Source organism: Ambystoma mexicanum, chromosome 10, assembly GCF_040938575.1.
Source record: "Ambystoma mexicanum isolate Mex_15411 chromosome 10, UKY_AmexF1_1, whole genome shotgun sequence".
NCBI lineage: Eukaryota > Metazoa > Chordata > Amphibia > Caudata > Ambystomatidae > Ambystoma > Ambystoma mexicanum.
In genome coordinates, this window is record NC_090932.1 from 597601479 (window position 1) to 597621943 (window position 20465).

Consider the following 20465-nt stretch of genomic DNA (forward strand, 5'->3'; position numbering starts at 1 on the left):
CTGTATGCTTAATGCACCCTTTTCTATGTTTCAACATATAGGAGTAACCATGGCAACGAACAGGCAGCCTGCAACGATTAGCAATAGGGACACTAGGAGTAGAAATGTTTTTGATTTACGAACATACTCATACGAATGTGGGTTGACTGTCTGTGCTATTATATTTTTTACACTCATGTGTGGTTTAACAACATATTACATAATAGCATTTATCTGCATTGAGATAAATGAGAGGGAAGGTAATGGAACTAATATGGAAAATGTAAGCAAACCATTTAAGGAGGGTAACTATTTAATATGGGATGGCTTTCAGCTGGTATGTGGGTATGGCCCACATCCAGACGAGGCAAAACGTCAGAACGATACTAACAACAAGCCGACCATCCATTTGAAGCCCAAAGCCACACCACAAATGTTAGTGTACATGAACTAAATGATCAACACCCATCTGTTATATCATGGTTATATGGCATCACTGCTACCCTGCCCACAATGACAATCAGTCCTCCCAGAGAAAAAGACTACACCACAGAGAGAATGAAGGAAAATATTGAAATGGCTAACAAGTTCATTACTCTGTATGAGGAATGGGAGAAGGAGGGGGCCGGGGAGAGGGAGTCCCTGTTGCACGCAGCCAGGCATGCTAAAACATTCCTTAAAAACAGGAGGAAAAGGGAAGCGGGTAGGAAGAGATATGACGAATACTATGGCCTGGGACTTGACACGATAGAGGATCCTAGGCACCCACACCAGTCGAATAAATGGTATGCAGACATGAGCTCCACAGCCAAACGAACAACTAATGAAAGTTGCTACGTGTGCTCCCTGATCCCTCATGCCTCAGGCACACCTAAAGTTTTAATGCCGCAAGAATTGCATCTTGCAAACGCCCAGTGTCTCCTCCATCTCACTCCGTGCAGAATTAAGAACACCTTCCAGGCACACACGGTATCTTTCGAAATGCTGCAGAACGACAAAACGTGCTACTCAAGACCAAAGGGAGTGGTATGCTTAAAAGAACCATTTTTAGTAATAAAAGGAACACTATTTTCAGAAAACAAATGGAAAGATGATGTGGTAACGTGCAAAGCTGAAGCACTGCGAGGGCTGCCAACCGAAAAACTACAATGGATTGCAAAGACGTGTGCCGCGGTGTGGTCAGAACATGTGGCAAAATTGACCTGGGTGAGCGCTATAGAAAAAGCATTGAAACTACAGAAAGAAATCTCAAATGAACTTTGCTTCCTAGGAGAAGGGAAAATCGACATGGGAAGAAACACGAACTGCAGCAAGAGCCTAATGATCCCAGACATGAAGAAAGGAACAGCAGCCCTGATGGACACTTACTGGGTCTGTGGCAAGCGGGCGTACATGCACCTCCCACCATCATGGAGGGCCACGTGTTGCCTGGCGACACTGCACTCAGTCTTAATGGTAAGAGCCACCTCGGCCAAGGGGGCCGGAAAATGACTCAAGCTACAACCAACGCCTCACCCACTGAAGAGCCACCACTGTACGCCCTATCAGAAGGAAACGCCGATGAAATCATGTCCAGAAAACGGAGGTCATCAAACTATATCTCAAAGGCCTCCTCAGAACCCTTGGCACAGATCCCAGACAGGTACAGGTTATTCAGCTCAGCGGAAAGCTTCTTCGCCTCCCTCATTCCAAGTATTCAGGCCCGAGCAAATGCAAAATGGCTGCAGATCACGCGGTGGGAGCTGATTCAATTGGCCAACGACACTGAAGAAGGGTTCAACGTGATCGAAGTGGAATTAAGGGCACTGAGACTGATGGCAATGCAAAACAGGTATGTCCTAGACCCGTTGACAGCGATGGACGGAGGTGTTTGCCGAAAAATCGGAAGTGCCTGTTGCACTTTTATACCTTCTGAAGATGCTGATAATGGAACACTATCACACGTCATCGCTGCAGTCCAGAACCTAGGGGAACGAATGGAGACGGAAGGCGGCACCGACCCAAGCACGTGGTTCGACAACCTTTTTTCCTGGCTACCTTCCTGGATGGGGCTCGCTGTGAAACTACTAATGCCCCTCATCGTGTTTTTACTTGTGATTTTTTGTGTGTGCCAGTTGGGTCTTCGATGCTGCGCAAATGCAGTCCCCAATGGAGCAATGGTGATGGTGACAATGGGCAACGCCGGAGGAAGGGCACGGGCGCAACAGGAAGCACACGTACAAACTGGAGAGGTTTCAGAATCCAAGTATAGAATGGTGCCCAAATATTATGACGGGGATATAGTGGACAGGTTATATCATACCACAATAAAGGAGCCCCGGGAGCTAGAGTGGTACAGGGAGGTATGGGTGGACCTGGAGGGAGATATGGGATGTATATATATGACTTGCACCCCTGATGAGTATGCTAGAAGGGCGGAAAGCCTCCGGGGGGTGTGCAGAGCCTAGATGCCAATAAAGGAACGCCAGCCTGGGAAGAGGTAGTGTTGGCTGAGAAAGAGAGTGAACGACTGGGGGAGCTAAGGTATTCGTTACTTAAGTAACGAAAGGGGGGAAATGTAGGGAAGGGTAGGTCAATAGGACCCCCCTCCCACTACATGTCCCACCCTGGTTAAGACCGATGACTCGTCGGCAGCCCCCGGCCTCCCGGGTCCAGCGGGCGGGGCGGCTGCAGGCCGACACGTGGGGCTGCACCACCACGTCATGTGGCAGAGCATAGACGCCATCTTGTATTAAGCCATCCCCATCTTGCTAGAAACATGCATATCTAACCCAAAGCAGAAACACTGAACGCTGCAGAGTGACCCCCACTTGACCGCGCTCACAGAGGCCCACACTTCCCCCACCTTCCACTGCATGGCAGATCCGCTGAGGACTCGTTCTCATGAGTCACCAGACGTGAGCAAACAACAAAATAAAACACTGTAGCTGTTAACCTTCCGCTGTACATCATTGCCCCAGCCATGAACAGGAACATTAGGATGTAACTGAGACCAGCCCTGCAGGCCCTGACCCCTGCACCAAGCCCCCCCACCTATAGACGGCGTGGCGCCTCGCACCCATACCCACCCCGAAAACCCTTGCAACGTGTAGAAACCATTTATGTAATATGTGCCTTGTTGACTAACGTTCGCTGCTAATGTAAAGGAGAATGGGTAAAGAGAAAAATGTGCAACCGATATTGCATATCATGAAGAGATGTACAAAGACTGGACAGCTGATAACTGAACAATAACCTGTGTTGCTCTCTTTATACACTCTTTATACACACCTGCCTGACACTACCTCATGTTCGTATGTCAACTGTAGATGTGAAATGCTATGTAAAAAAGTATGATCCCCAGCTAGTATCCCATGTTAATGCAAATACATATGAGTGCTTTTAGAAACCCCATGTGTTGTTAGTTGCCCCTCACCCATACAACAGTAAACCGCCTTGTGCAAGATGCCACGCACAAAGCTGCAAGGCCACTTCCCCCTCCTCCTGCCCAGGCCCTCTCGAGATAGACGGTGTTCAAACAGCACAGCCCTGCCTTCCCTCCCGACCCTGCTGGACCCGTTTCAAGCATCCGCCACCCTCCCCCGTGTCAGAGGCCGCCACAGCCTGACTCCATGACTTACGAGCTACCTGGTCCTAAATCCCACCGCCTTTGAGGCACCAGTCACATGCCCCCCACGGGCCAGTAGTACCTCCATCGACCCCGAGTTAATAACTCTAGAAAGGGGGGCGCCCACACGTGTACCAACAGATCGTAATACCATCCCTCACCGAAATTGCGAAGGATGGTTTGTCAAGCACCCCCGCCCATGCCCCTGACCATGCCCATGAGACCTGATTGTTTGAACCTGAGCTATCCCTCAAACTGATATATTGAGACACTCCAGATCGCATATCAATGTTCCTGGCCATGCATTGATCTAAGGTCAGCGCTTACAAGAGTTGCAAATCAACAGGACACATGAAGTGTGATGAATGGGTGGGAATGTGTGGCCAAAAGGGCAAATGTTAGTTTAGTTATCAATCGTTGTTACAAGGCATGTCCGGCCCGGCGCTACACCCCGATGAGCCCAGCTGACCTCCCACCCCACGTGGCACAGCACCAACATCCGCCGATCCTGGAGAAGCAACTGTATACATTGTATACCACCTAGCCATCACCACCCAATCCCTAAGACTCTGTGGCCCCTATAGCTTACCTCATGCATGACGTGTTTTTGTAATATAACTGACTGTCTTTGCTATTGTCAGACAGAGCGCTCTCGGAGTTTGCAGAGTCCTTTGCATGCCCTATATTGAATTATATAAAGCTCTTTTTGATCTCACCCGCACTTGGTCCTGGCCTCATTCCCCTTCTGGGGTGTGTCCATTATTGCCTCTCACTAAGGGGGGTGCGTTTCTGGGGACACTTACATTCACAAGCTACTTTAATTACAAAACAAGCATTATAACAAAAAACATTTAGGGGCCGATTCATAGAATTCAGCGCACAAGTGGCGCACGCGGCTGGCGCACAGTGTGCGCGTGCGAATCCCTGCGCCAGCCGCGTGCGCTAAAATCCATTTCCGCGCACAGCGTATTCATGGATTCCAGCCACCAAAACCAGCCGTGGCGCACAGTTGCGCAGCGACCCTGCAGCAGCGCCAGTTACGCCTCCAAGAACGCCTCTCGCGCAGGGAAAAGCCATCAAAATCCCCAACCCAGCGCAAAGGGCAGCAGCAAACGCAGAGCTGGGAGCGTGTATTCCAGGGGTGTGCGGGTGTTTCCATACGCGGCTGGGCTGGGTACGTGTATTTCAGGGGTGCGCGAGAAAGTCTACACGCGATTGGCCTGGGTACGTGGATTTCAGGGGTGCGCGAGAAAGACTACACGCGATTGGCCTGGGTACGTGGATTTCAGGGGTGCGCGAGAAAGTCTACACACGATTGGCCTGGGTACGTGGATTTCAGGGGTGCGCGAGAAAGACTACACGCGATTGGCCTGGGTACGTGGATTTCAGGGGTGCTCGAGAAAGTCTACACGCGATTGGCCTGGGTACGTGGATTTCAGGGGTGCGCGAGAAAGTCTACACGCGATAGGCCTGGGTACGTGGATTTCAGGGGTGCGCGAGAAAAACTACACGCGATTGGCCTGGGTACGTGGATTTCAGGGGTGCGCGAGAAAGTCTACACACGATTGGCCTGGGTACGTGGATTTCAGGGGTGCGCGAGAAAGACTACACGCGATTGGCCTGGGTACGTGGATTTCAGGGGTGCGCGAGAAAGTCTACAAGCGATTGGCCTGGGTACGTGGATTTCAGGGGTGCGCGAGAAAGTCTACACGCGATAGGCCTGGGTACGTGGATTTCAGGGGTGCGCGAGAAAAACTACACGCGATTGGCCTGGGTACGTGGATTTCAGGGGTGCGCGAGAAAGTCTACACGCGATTGGCCTGGGTACGTGGATTTCAGGGGTGCGCGAGAAAGTCTACACGCGATTGGCCTGGGTACGGGGATTTCAGGGGTGCGCGAGAAAAACTACACGCGATTGGCCTGGGTACGTGGATTTCAGGGGTGCGCGAGAAAGTCTACACGCGATTGGCCTGGGTACGTGGATTTCAGGGGTGCGCGAGAAAGACTACACGCGATTGGCCTGGGTACGTGGATTTCAGGGGTGCGCGAGAAAGTCTACACGCGATTGGCCTGGGTACGTGGATTTCAGGGGTGCGCGAGAAAGTCTACACGCGATTGGCCTGGGTACGTGGATTTCAGGGGTGCGCGAGAAAGTCTACACGCGATTGGCCTGGGTACGTGGATTTCAGGGGTGCGCGGGTGGTGGGTGTGCGGGAAGTTCAAGACGTGAATTGGCAGTGTGGGTCCTCCCAGGTCTCCCCTCTACCCCCTCCACGACCTCTGCAGGCATCCCACACCACAGGGGACTACCCTGCACCCCATGTCATGTCCCACAGGCAGCCCATCCACCATGGCCATGCCCCCCAGCCAAGCCACATGTCCCCTTGCACCCCCACCCCCAGCACTGTGGGGCACCTGCCAGCAGGCCCCCACCCATGTCTCCCAGCACCCCCACCCCCCAGCCACCAGGGGCACCCTCCACCAGGCCCCCACCCATGTCTCCCAGCACCCCCACCCCCCAGCCACCAGGGGCAGCCTCCACCAGGCCCCCACCCATGTCCGACTCATGTCTCCCAGCACCCCCACCCCCCAGCCACCAGGGGCAGCCTCCACCAGGCCCCCACCCATGTCTCCCAGCACCCCCACCCCCCAGCCACCAGGGGCAGCCTCCACCAGGCCCCCACCCATGTCCGACTCATGTCTCCCAGCACCCCCACCCCCCCAGCCACCAGGGGCAGCCTCCACCAGGCCCCCACCCATGTCTCCCAGCACCCCCACCCCCCAGCCACCAGGGGCACCCTCCACCAGGCCCCCACCCATGTCTCCCAGCACCCCCACCCCCCAGCCACCAGGGGCACCCTCCACCAGGCCCCCACCCATGTCTCCCAGCACCCCCACCCACCAGCCACCAGGGGCAGCCTCCACCAGGCCCCCACCCATGTCTCCCAGCACCCCCACCCCCCAGCAGTGCAGGGGCAGCCTCCACCAGGCCCCCACCCATGTCTCCCAGCACCCCCACCCCCCAGCCACCAGGGGCAGCCTCCACCAGGCCCCCACCCATGTCTCCCAGCACCCCCACCCACCAGGGGCAGCCTCCACCAGGCCCCCACCCATGTCTCCCAGCACCCCCACCCCCCAGCCACCAGGGGCACCCTCCACCAGGCCCCCACCCATGTCTCCCAGCACCCCCACCCCCCAGCCACCAGGGGCAGCCTCCACCAGGCCCCCACCCATGTCCGACTCATGTCTCCCAGCACCCCCACCCCCCCAGCCACCAGGGGCACCCTCCACCAGGCCCCCACCCATGTCCGACTCATGTCTCCCAGCACCCCCACCCCCCCAGCCACCAGGGGCAGCCTCCACCAGGCCCCCACCCATGTCTCCCAGCACCCCCACCCCCCAGCCACCAGGGGCAGCCTCCACCAGGCCCCCACCCATGTCCGACTCATGTCTCCCAGCACCCCCACCCCCCCAGCCACCAGGGGCAGCCTCCACCAGGCCCCCACCCATGTCTCCCAGCACCCCCACCCCCCAGCCACCAGGGGCAGCCTCCACCAGGCCCCCACCCATGTCTCCCACCACCCCCACCGCCCAGCCACCAGGGGCACCCTCCACCAGGCCCCCACCCATGTCTCCCAGCACCCCCACCCCCCAGCCACCAGGGGCAGCCTCCACCAGGCCCCCACCCATGTCCGACTCATGTCTCCCAGCACCCCCACCCCCCCAGCCACCAGGGGCAGCCTCCACCAGGCCCCCACCCATGTCTCCCAGCACCCCCACCCCCCAGCCACCAGGGGCAGCCTCCACCAGGCCCCCACCCATGTCTCCTAGCACCCCCACCCCCCAGCCACCAGGGGCACCCTCCACCAGGCCCCCACCCATGTCTCCCAGCACCCCCACCCCCCAGCCACCAGGGGCAGCCTCCACCAGGCCCCCACCCATGTCCGACTCATGTCTCCCAGCACCCCCACCCCCCAGCCACCAGGGGCAGCCTCCACCAGGCCCCCACCCATGTCTCCCAGCACCCCCACCCCCCAGGGGCACCCTCCACCAGGCCCCCACCCATGTCTCCCAGCACCCCCACCCCCCAGCCACCAGGGGCAGCCTCCACCAGGCCCCCACCCATGTCCGACTCATGTCTCCCAGCACCCCCACCCCCCCAGCCACCAGGGGCAGCCTCCACCAGGCCCCCACCCATGTCTCCCAGCACCCCCACCCCCCAGCCACCAGGGGCACCCTCCACCAGGCCCCCACCCATGTCTCCCAGCACCCCCACCCCCCAGCCACCAGGGGCAGCCTCCACCAGGCCCCCACCCATGTCCGACTCATGTCTCCCAGCACCCCCACCCCCCCAGCCACCAGGGGCACCCTCCACCAGGCCCCCACCCATGTCCGACTCATGTCTCCCAGCACCCCCACCCCCCCAGCCACCAGGGGCAGCCTCCACCAGGCCCCCACCCATGTCTCCCAGCACCCCCACCCCCCAGCCACCAGGGGCAGCCTCCACCAGGCCCCCACCCATGTCCGACTCATGTCTCCCAGCACCCCCACCCCCCCAGCCACCAGGGGCAGCCTCCACCAAGCCCCCACCCATGTCTCCCAGCACCCCCACCCCCCAGCCACCAGGGGCAGCCTCCACCAGGCCCCCACCCATGTCTCCCACCACCCCCACCGCCCAGCCACCAGGGGCACCCTCCACCAGGCCCCCACCCATGTCTCCCAGCACCCCCACCCCCCAGCCACCAGGGGCAGCCTCCACCAGGCCCCCACCCATGTCCGACTCATGTCTCCCAGCACCCCCACCCCCCCAGCCACCAGGGGCAGCCTCCACCAGGCCCCCACCCATGTCCGACTCATGTCTCCCAGCACCCCCACCCCCCCAGCCACCAGGGGCACCCTCCACCAGGCCCCCACCCATGTCCGACTCATGTCTCCCAGCACCCCCACCCCCCCAGCCACCAGGGGCAGCCTCCACCAGGCCCCCACCCATGTCTCCCAGCACCCCCACCCCCCAGCCACCAGGGGCAGCCTCCACCAGGCCCCCACCCATGTCCGACTCATGTCTCCCAGCACCCCCACCCCCCCAGCCACCAGGGGCAGCCTCCACCAAGCCCCCACCCATGTCTCCCAGCACCCCCACCCCCCAGCCACCAGGGGCAGCCTCCACCAGGCCCCCACCCATGTCTCCCACCACCCCCACCGCCCAGCCACCAGGGGCACCCTCCACCAGGCCCCCACCCATGTCTCCCAGCACCCCCACCCCCCAGCCACCAGGGGCAGCCTCCACCAGGCCCCCACCCATGTCCGACTCATGTCTCCCAGCACCCCCACCCCCCCAGCCACCAGGGGCAGCCTCCACCAGGCCCCCACCCATGTCTCCCAGCATCCCCACCCCCCAGCCACCAGGGGCAGCCTCCACCAGGCCCCCACCCATGTCTCCCAGCACCCCCACCCCCCAGCCACCAGGGGCACCCTCCACCAGGCCCCCACCCATGTCTCCCAGCACCCCCACCCCCCAGCCACCAGGGGCAGCCTCCACCAGGCCCCCACCCATGTCCGACTCATGTCTCCCAGCACCCCCACCCCCCCAGCCACCAGGGGCAGCCTCCACCAGGCCCCCACCCATGTCTCCCAGCACCCCCACCGCCCAGCCACCAGGGGCACCCTCCACCAGGCCCCCACCCATGTCTCCCAGCACCCCCACCCCCCAGCCACCAGGGGCAGCCTCCACCAGGCCCCCACCCATGTCCAGGAACAGAGACTTCCATGCTGTCATGTGTGCAATCTGCACAGGGCTCCCCATGTCACATTCAAACACATGCAACAACCATGCGGTTCACACATTACAGGTCGCACATGCATTACCATGATGTCCCTGCACACATACATGCGTACATGGCCTATGTCACACATGCAGGCAAGTATCAGACAACCAGCACACTGCAACATGCCCTGTCTCACACAGCAATGCTTGGCCACTTACCGCTCAACTCCAGACGGGTCTCCCTCTCAAGGACCTGGCTGTGGAGCGCTGGGTGTGCGCGTTCCAGGACCCTCAACTGGATGGAACTCATGCGGCCCCGGCCCCCCTCCACAAGGCGCCGGGCCTTCATGAGGGTCCTGGACCTCAAGTCCTCCCAGCGCTTCTTGACCTTCTGGATGGTGCGGGTTGCCACCCCCTCCGCGTCCTCTCCCGTCCTTCCCTGTTGGCGCGGGACGATCCGAAGAGGGCATCATACTGCCCCAGGACATGCTCCACCAGGACACCAACTTCGGTGGCAGTGAAGCTGGTGCCCCTCTGCCCCTCTGGCCGGGGGTTGCCACTGGTGTCAGATGTGGATGTGCTCGACATGGCAACCCCAGGGGCAGGAGTGGGTGACCAACTGGGTCCTGGGGCTGGGCTGTGGAGCGATGTCATTTGAGTCGGGACTCTTCTGTACCAGCAGGGGTGGACACAGCAACTGGACCCCTGCAGATGGCTGATGTGCAGGCACCAAATGGCAGGGCACGGTGGCAGCAGGCAGGCAGGCAGGCAGCAGCAGATGGCATGTGGGAGGCTGCTTGGGGCACTGGGGGCCAGTGAATTGGCCTTCTGTGCAGGAGCGTGGTCTTCCGTGTGTTTTCGCGTGGCCAGCTTCATACGGAGTGATTAGGCACGTGAAAAATCTGCACACTGCATGTAATGCGCGTAAGCGCGCGTGAAAAACTGCACGTCCGCGTGTAATAGGAGGAAAGGGCCCATGCATAAGCGTGCGCGCGTGAAAAACTGCACGTCCGCGTGTAATGCGCGTAATCAAACGTGAAAAAGTGCACATCCGCATGTGACGTGACGCGCGCGTGCGTTTCCCTCAGCACGGGTTAAAGGTGAGCGGGCCCAGCAGTTCGCTGTACGTGCCTTTCGTGGAGACCGACGTGTGTTGCTGCTTCCAGTTGTTTCGCGCGCCATCTACTTCACTGCTCTCAAGGACGTATCTCTTCTTTTGGCGGGGGTATTGGCTACGCGTGTTTTTCTGCATCGCGCTAGTCAGACGGTGAGTCGCAAACGCTCCTTTTCCCACTGCGGGTGCCCCTGTGTATCGCACCCATTTTCGATGTCATCGTAGCCTGCGTGTCCCACGCGTACGCGTTATACGTGTTACTGGGTGCCACCGCGTACTGCGGGAGGTTTAATCCACGCACGTAGGCTGCAGGGTTGCGTGCACGGTTTTACTGCAGTTTTGGGGTGCCTGAGCGTTGCGTGACCCGTCAACACATCACCGGGGTCACATACAGCCTTGCAGGTGCAGGGGGGCTGTTAACATCTTGCTTCCCACCCCCTTCACCCCAATTGCTCAGGTCAATTGTGCTGTACACCTCCCATTGGCACCACTCCATCTGTGCCAGCACTATTACATCTGTGCCATGGTAGGGAGGCTACCAAAGGTGAGGGGCGCCTCAGCTGGGCGTCCTCCTCGTGGCGGGCGTGGTCGGGGACGTGGCCGTGGTGACCAGGGAGTAGGGGGACTCCAGGGTGTCCAGGGCAGCCACAGAGGGGGAAGAGGCAGGGGTGCGCCACTTGAGCACAATGTTGTGCCATGTGTTGGTGCAGCCATGCCACCACCCCCTGTGGTTCAGGGGGATGCAGCTCCTGCATCTGGCACTGGCACCCGTATGACCCGGCAGTCCGTTTCATCGACTGCCACGGGCCCAAGGGTAGCGGTAGCTGCAGGTGCAGCTGTGGACACCGCCACCCAGGCTCAGGGTCTGCCAGCGCAGGCTGCGTTGGCACTTGAAGAGCCCTTGGTAGATCTCCAACAGGCCAGGGGGGAAACCATTGGGGCAGGCCGGGCTGCTCAGACCAAGACACGTGTCCCTGGGGCAGTCATGTCATCTGCTGCCCCGAACAGCCGGGTGTTGGCAAGTGCAGGGGCAGATGCACCCAACAGCACCCCGGTTGTGAGTCTGCCAACCAGGACCGTTGCGGTCAATGACCCTGCCACAGCTGATGTTGCTGCGCAGGGTCCATTAGTGGGCACCCAGCTGCCACTGACACAAGTCAGGCCTTTGGTCATCCCTCCACCTGCCACTCCCTCGGCTCAATCCACCCAACCCACTGGCCATACTGGTCGGGGCGGCATTAGCCAGCCAGGGTCTGCGCCACAGTCCAAGAGGAGGAAGGTTGCATCTGCAGCACAGGCTGGGACCCCACACACAGCCACGACCTCCTGCACGTCGAGGAAGAAGCCTTTCTGTAAGCAGGAACTGGACTTCCTCGTGGACTACGTGCGGGGACACAGCCGTGACATGCTACTGGGTGCCAATAGTCAGACTACGGCTGCCCAACGTGACACCCACTGGAAGCATGTGGCGGAACATGTCAGTTCATTCGGCCATGAGGTGCGCACGGCGCAGGAGTGCAAAAAGCTCTGGAATGACATCAAGCGCAGCACTAAGGCCAAGCGTGCCTCAAATTACAACTTGACTCTGGTGACTGGCGGTGGGCCTGCACCAGAGGAGGAAGAACTCACTCCGCATGAGGCTCTCGTTGCGGAGTTCATACCACCAGAATTGGTCGAAGGTGTGGGAGAGATGCTGGACTTTGATGCCCAGTCCAGTGAGTGTTGATGCGTAGTTGTTGAGGACGTGTGTGTTTCACTTGTGGGATGTGTTGTGCATGATTGCTGCTACATGTGACGTGTACATGGTTCTGATGTGTAAGTAATGCAATCCCACCGTCATGCATGTCTCCTCTGCCTGCATGCGGGACTCCATGTGGCCATGCTCCCTTGCCCCTCCTCCGCCACTCTGCACCCCAGTTCCACCTTTGCACTGGTCTGCTACATTCTTGCCAATGTGTAGTTTCATGTTCATGTGTCCTGTGTAGATGCTAACTTCCAGCTTAGAAAGTGCCAGACATATGCCGTGTGGTACAGCCTTAGTACTCGATGCAGGGCATCCCACTTGTACTGTGCATGGGTCAGATGTCCCGCAGGGACATGAGTGCCCATTCATGCTCCATGTGCATTGCACACATGCCCCTATGTGTCCTTGACTGGATGATCACTGTAATATGAGTCCTTGGTTACATACATTGCCTGCCATATTATCGGCCTCCCCATGTCAACTGTGGCTCAGTCCTGCGTTGCACACATGTTTAGGCTCTGACAATCTGTGTGGCTCACAGGCCTCAGCCTGTTCAATGGCCAATGACTCTGTCCAACTCTTGTTGTGTCTTCTTCACACGTGGCCGGCCTCCGGATCTTCCATCATGTGTCCTGCCCACTGTCCCAGCATCATTTGCAGTGTTGTAATTTCAATCACATTAAGCTGTTGATGCCAGTCAACACTGCTTGTCAATACACAGGTGTATGGTCAGCCTTTTGATACCATGCTAGGCATCCCTGCTTTGGTACTGGGGTGGAGGGGTGCTTGCCTTCTAGACATGGTACACATTGAATACACAATGCACGTGATGTCTGATTTTGACATTGCACTGCCTTCACATTTCCTGGCACACACCATGGAGTGCTTGTACATGTAGGTAGTGAGTGGCGTACACATTTTCTGCACTGCATAGACCCACTTCCATGCAAACTGCCACCTTTCGACAGGTCTGATCACAGAAGCTATTCTAAGTAGACCCAGCATGCATGCAAGGTCATATGTTGTGTGTCACATGTCTGCCGGATGCCTTTGCTGTCGGTGTGTGTGTGTGTGTGTTGTGTGCTTCTGACATGTGTACTGACCTTTTCCTCTCTATTTTTCAGGTGATGACGCAATGGATGCAGAGGATGGTGTTGTCATGCCAGACACAGGGTTGGTAAGACCACATCAACCCGGCACTAGTGGGGGTCGTGGGGTGGTAGGCCACGAAAACCCCCAAGTGCTGCAGTCCATCCTGTCTCTGGCTGCCTATGAGTCCAGCCTTGATGACGACTCTGACGTCCATGTTGAGTTGGATGAGCATCAAGTCCATGTGTCAGGGGTGAGTGATTCTGATGTGGACACTCCTCTGTCTGCGACCCCTGCACTGAGGGATCAGACAGTCTTGGTTCCTCCGCCCGTGGTGGATCGGGACGCAGGGTCACCCTCCACACCAGTCACTGATGTGCCTGGGACATCACGTCGACGGGGGCATGTAGTCGTGCAGCCGCAGGCGGTGCCAACACAGCGAGGACCCCCGGTCCTTGGGTCCCGCAGGGGTCAAGCCCGGCAACGCGGTCGCCGCGCGCAACCGCTGTATACTGAGTGGGAGCAAGACATGACTGCCAATTCAGAACGGCAGGGGGCAGCAATGGAGAACATCGCTGACAGCATGGAGCGTGTGGCCCGATCTGTGCTCCCCCCTGCTAGGCAGGTGCTTCTCCAGCAGCAGGCGGCACGGTCCACGGCCCGCTCACTCAGGCTGGGCATGGCGGCCTCAGACAGGGCACGCCAGGCTGAAATGTCGTCTCTGCGTCAAGCAATTGCTGCTCACGCAGAGGCGCACATGGATGCCCTGAGGGAGGAGTATGCCTCCCTCAGATCCACTCTGGGTGTCCTTATGATGTCCTCCCTCAGATCCACTCTGGGTGTCCTTATGATGTCCCAGAGGCAGCGGGCAGAGGAGAGGTTTGCACAGCTTGAGCGCACCATCTCGGCTGAGCTACAGGCTTGCCGGGAGGTGCAGCGGTTGTCCAGCCAGGCCTTGCAGGAGGAACTCCGTGTTACACGTGCTACCTTGCAAGAGGAAGCACGTGTATCACGTGAGGTCCTGCATGCAGACCTATGTAACATCGCCACACAGAACCAGGCTCACCTGTCCGGCAGACTTGCTGCCGACGAGGGGCAAGCTGCGGCTAGGCGTGGCCAGGCTACTGTGCCACGTCCTCCTTACCAGGATGAGCCAGACTCGGACGACCATCTATCTCCCACATAGGTCGTGCTGTGAAGGCGTTGAGCCCATGGAGGTATTTTTTTTTGGCTCAGCATCATCGCATGTGGATGTTGAGCAGCACCCTGTACCTCCCCCCTCCTGGGTGCCTCCCCTCCCCCCGGGTCGTAAGTGGCCATTTTTGATTTTTCTTTTAGTTTAGTTAGTTAAGTTTCTGTTTGATAGTTAGTTTAAATAGGTAATGTAGGTTTTCCATAGTTAGTGTAATTAGTTAATAGTTGAGTTAGTTTAAAATTTGTAGTCTATTGTGCTTACATGTGACAGTGCGGTGCCTTGTGGTTTTTGAAGGCATCCACTGTCTGTTCCAGCTGGGCCCTTCATGGTTGTCTTGTGTATGTGTTTGCTGCTTGGGTTCCTTGACTCACATATGCCACTCCTGCCTCCCTTATCCATGGGCTCGCAAGGATGGTTCGGTGTAACAGAATTTTACACAAGGGCTTTGGACTGTCATATCTGTGGCATGTCTGGTGCTTTTTGACTTGTGTTGACACCCCTAGTGGGGATGATTTAGGTGTAATTGTCCACTGTTCAGCTTTTGCTAGATGGGGCGTGTCATGATTAATGTGGACATTGATTGCTATGCATTGTGTATTATGTTTCATATCTTTCCTGTACACGTGCTTGTTGCAAATCATGCTGTAGATAGTGTTCCACACTTTGGAGGTGAAAGACGGACTGATGGTGTGATTTGTGATGTGACTCTCTGACATGGTCAAGTAATGAGATGCCTGATGAGACACACACAGATCACTTTGATGCATTAATCATGTGTTTCATGCACTTTCTGCAGGGGGATGAGGCACCAGAGCACCTTTGCCAGCAGACATGGCCCATTGGACGACGTAATTCCTGACCCGTTTGTTGGTGCCCACATGCACATGTGTGCACAAGCAGAGCCACAGTGATTGCAGACCCACATCCTAGAACTGCTGACATGTTCCAAGGAACTCCAGGCAAGGTGAGCATCACAGGGGGGCCACGAGACAGCAAAGCTTGCACCAGGCGAGTTGCACGTGCAGGCTTAGTCACAGCACTGAGGGTGAGCTTAGACAAATATTGGTGTTGAAGCACACAATGCAGCTCAGATGTGTTTGTGGACTGATGGCTGTTGATAGTAGGGTTGTCTGGGACACATGCGGGGGCAGTGGCACATAGCCTGCGGTACACCAAGGTTCATTGAGGCACTTGTATCAACCATGTAGCCTTCCAAGACATGGAAAGGGGCAGCTCACAGGGACATACAGCAAGGGACATACTCGGGTGCAGTGCATGTCTATTCCACGTACTTCATGATAAATGCACTGGCAACTTTGTTTTGGTCATGGTGGTACGCAACTTGCTCTGTAGACATGGCTTGCCATATGGGTCTGTCTGCTTACCCAGGGAACCTTGCATGTTGTGTGAATTGTGACACATTGGTGTTCCATTTGCCAAGCACCCACCAGCGGCTGACTTACTGCATTGACTGTGAATGACCCGTCACAGGGGTGATGTTATATATGGGTACGAAGCATGGAGCACAGATTGTCTGTTTGTAGAGTTGTAAGTTGTTATGGGGCATGTTTTGTGTTGTGTTTTTGTGTAATTGGCACGTACAGGTTGCTGACTGTGTCTCTCTTTGCAGCATTGCAGTGCTCCTGTAACCGGACCTGAGAGTGCGCAGGCAGGAGGCCAGCACTCAAAACCAGAGCTAAGTGTCTTGTTGTATTTTCTTACAAACTGCCCTGCATAGGCTTGCTGGGGAGTGTACTGATGCATGGATGTATGTGTGGTCCTATTTGGTATGTTTTTTACCCTAATCACCCGTGATCCTATGCAATTTTGAAACCTGTACCCTCTACCCGGTGTTCCTGCTTCCCATGCCTATCCAAGCAATGTTCCCTGACCCTCTTTCCCCACTGGGGTTGCGGATGCCTGTGTAAGCCCCGAACTTGCAGGCGCCAAAACCCTAGAGGGGGTGGTTGGTTCGTACCACTCCTGAGCCTGCACTTCAGAAGGCCATGACAATGATGTCCAAGTTTGTTTGGATTGTGCATGTGTTCATGCAGGTTGTACATTTTCGTGCATTCCCTGGTTTCATGTTTCATTCCTACTCCCCTCACCTGCCACGCATTCCAGTCATCCAGTGTGTCTACACCTGTCCCGACTGCATATCCCTGAACCTCATTCCCCACCAGAATCTCAGGGGCCTGTGTGAGTTTGACCTTGCAGGCCCCCGGGACATGGTGTGGGTGGTTGTTTCATGAGACTCCGGCGCCTGTACAGGGAACCCGTGACAGTACACATCCATTCATGGTGCATCATCCTATGTCATGTACCACACATGTCTCACATCCTGTCGTGACATTGTTTTGCTGTGCTACCTTGGTTGTTGCATCATTGTGGTAGTACTTGGCCTTTGAGACGTACTGCTACGTCAAGTCATCTACTGGAGGGTGTTTGGGTTCCTTTTCATGCCTTGGATTATGTGATTTAGGAAATGAGTGTGGATTCTGAGGGTTCAGGCATCTCTTTACACACATGGTGGGAGATGGACACGAAGGGTAAAGGTGATCCTGTGGCCAGGTGGGAATGAGGGTTGGAGGCTCCATGACCCAGGTGCAGTTGTTCAGTGGGCATGGTCATTTGCGAGGGGGGGGGGGTTGTTGTTGATAGTTGCGTTGCCCTGCAGTGTGATGGGAACTCTGACATTGTAATGTTGTTGTCCTATGTACATGTTGTGTTCTGCTGATCAATGCCTGTTCATGTGTTGTGTTTTCCTTTCAGGTGCGAGGGGATAGTAGTGGTTTGACATGCTGGGGTGTGCACATGGTGGATGTTCACATGTGATGTGTAGGGAACACTGATGGTTACTTGAGTGCACATGCATATGTGGAGTGCATGTCCTTGCAGAACCACACACTTGCACTCGGATGCACTCCATGTACTCCCCCCCCTTGCATATCCACGTGTACACTGTTTGCCTTCTGGTGCCCACTGTGTCCCGGCAGCACATGTTCTGTGACCGGTTATGGTTCCAGTACATGCCTAATTTGATGTTTGATGTAGTCTGTCACTTAGATGTGATGCTCAGGGTGTGCATCACACGCAATGGCTGTTCACTGTGCTGTGCGCTGAGCAGTGTGATGCAGGAGTAGGACACTGCACACATGAGCATGAGCTGCAGTGTTGATTTTGCAATGCATAATGTGCATATTGACAGGCATTCATTGTGATGTTACGTCTACGACTGTTGTAATGCATTTGGAATCGACGTATTTTGGGTGGGACTTTTTGTTGGTCTGTCATTTCATCGGATTCCGGGTCAGGCATCATTGTCCGATGCCACTGTACATTTAGGACATGGCAATGTGTACCTTATCGTTACTGGGTCGGTGTATGGGTATTGCTTGCCATGTCATGTTGATGTTTGGGAGGGTTTGACTGACATGACAGTGATGGCCATGGCCTGTTTTGCAGGTGTGTGTGATGCACACCTTGCATGTCCAGGTCATCCGCTTCTCAGAGCAACTAGCTGGGGGTAGGTTTCTCTCCGCAGCAGGGCCCTCCCCCTCGAACAGACTTCCTGCCTGACTTGAACTTGAGGGGAACCATCTCCAGTTCTGGAAGCACCTCAAGACCTTCCTCTTTGCTTCTGCTTACTCTCTGCCTCTCCCTTGCAGAATTCTTCACTGGAACTGCACAGGAGCTGCAACTGGGACACTCTCACCAACCTCGGTCCCTGGGCCAGCCACTGTCCACTTGCACTGCCACCCTGGCAACCCCTGCACTGCGGGACTGTCTCTCTATCCCTACAGCCCTCCCTTCACAGCACTTGTCTGCACTTACCTTTGCAGTTGCCACCAGGCGACCTATGTATTATTTTTTTGGCCTACTTCCCCTGTACTGGACTCCCCCCCACCCTTCCCCTTGCACTTTTCCCTTCCCCCTACCCCTGCACTTGCACAATCTCAATGACACCTGGCCTAGTAGTACCGTTCTCTGTGTTCCCTTGTTCCCCCCCACTGCCTCATTGTGCCTTTGAATACTTGTGTATGGCTCATGTCATGTCACATGTCATATGTGTGCATTTTGGTTGCACAGGATAGCTTGTGTTTAAGTAGCTAGGGATGCAGACGATGTGGCACTTCCATGGCAACTATCTCAGGGTGGTAGGGTTGTGACAGTTGACTGTCACTTTGTCATCATCGATTGTCACCTGGTATGTGCCAGGCCTGTGTGCACTCCGCAGGGGTGGGAGTTTAGGTGAAAAATGTGGCCACAAGCTGGGTCCGGGCTACCTCGCCACGTGCCCTGTCCCCTCCCATGGGCAGCGCCTGTGCCTGTGGTTGGGGATGTGGGGGCACCACCATGTCCACCGGGACACCCTGCCGTGTTGCAACATTGTGCAGGACACATGCTGCCACAATAATCCTGCACACAACTGGTGGTGCATAGAGTAGTTGCCCACCAGAGCGGTCAAGGGAGCGGAAACGTGACTTGAGCACTCCGAATGTGCGCTCCACTATGTCCCTGGTTGCAATATGGGCAGCGTTGTATCTTACCTGGGGTGGTGTGGTGGGGTTCCGGATTGGCGTCATCATGTGGTTGCTCAGAGGGTAGGCACTGTCCCCTGGGGAGGTGATAATTGTTGAGATTATTAGGGTTGGTATATTTGTCTGTGTGTGACTTGCATGCATGTGCAAGGGCATTTGTACTCACCTAGGAGCCATGTGTCGCCATGCTGCCCAGCTTCCAGGGCCCGGCTCAGGGCGGACATTCTGTATATGAAACTGTCATGGGTGGAGCCAGGGTAGTTTGCATAGACAGAGGTGATGATTCCCTTTGCATCGCATACCACCTGTACATTGATGGAATGCCAGTGCTTGCGGTTTCGGTAGATGTGCTCAGTGGCCCTAGGTGGACGTAGGGCCACATGGGTGCAATCTATGGCACCGAGCACTTTGGGGAAGTGTGCCACCCTGAAAAAATCCAGGACAACGGCCTGCCTTTCTGCGGGTGTTCTGGGCATGTATATGTGCCTGCGGACTGAGGGGCGCGCTGTCATGATTGCCAGTACCTGGTGTAGGCAGCGTGACTGCGTGGCCTGTGAGACCCCCCCCACTATGGCAGTGGTCCGCTGAAACGACCCAGTGGCCAAAAAATGCAAGACATTGAGCAGCTTCTCCAAGGGGCTCAATGCTTGGGAGCAAAGGGTGGGGGATGTGAGGTCATCTTCCCACTCCCTGACCAGGTCTAGGATGATATGGGGTGGAAACCTATACCTGCCGTAGACCTGGTCGTCAGGCATCCCAAAAAGGCTTGTCCGTGGTGCAAAAATGCGTGCCCTGGCTATTCTCCTCCTCCTGCGGTGTCCCACAATCAGTGCAGCAACAAATGGGGCATTCATCGTCGCTGTATATACGCGTTTGTTGTTTGCGCGCACTTTTATGCTGTGCGCGGGCGCGGGACGCCTCCGTGTGGGCGGACTCGTTGGTTTCCCGTATTCGGGTGTCATCGCGTGTGATCGGAGGGGCCTGGCCTGGGTACGTGTGTTTCGGGGTGCGCGGGTAGTTCCACACGCCATTGGCCTGGGTACGTGTGTTTCGGGGTGCGCGGGTAGTTCCACACGCGATTGGCCTGGGTACGTGTGTTTCGGGGTGCGCGGGTAGTTCCACACGCCATTGGCCTGGGTACGTGTGTTTCGGGGTGCGCGGGTAGTTCCACACGCGATTGGCCTGGGTACGTGTGTTTCGGGGTGCGCGGGTAGTTCCACACGCCATTGGCCTGGGTACGTGTGTTTCGGGGTGCGCGGGTAGTTCCACACGCGATTGGCCTGGGTACGTGTGTTTCGGGGTGCGCGGGTAGTTCCACACGCCATTGGCCTGGGTACGTGTGTTTCGGGGTGCGCGGGTACTTCCACACGCCATTGGCCTGGGTACGTGTGTTCCGGGGTCCCGTGAACTTTCACACGCGATTGGTTGGAAT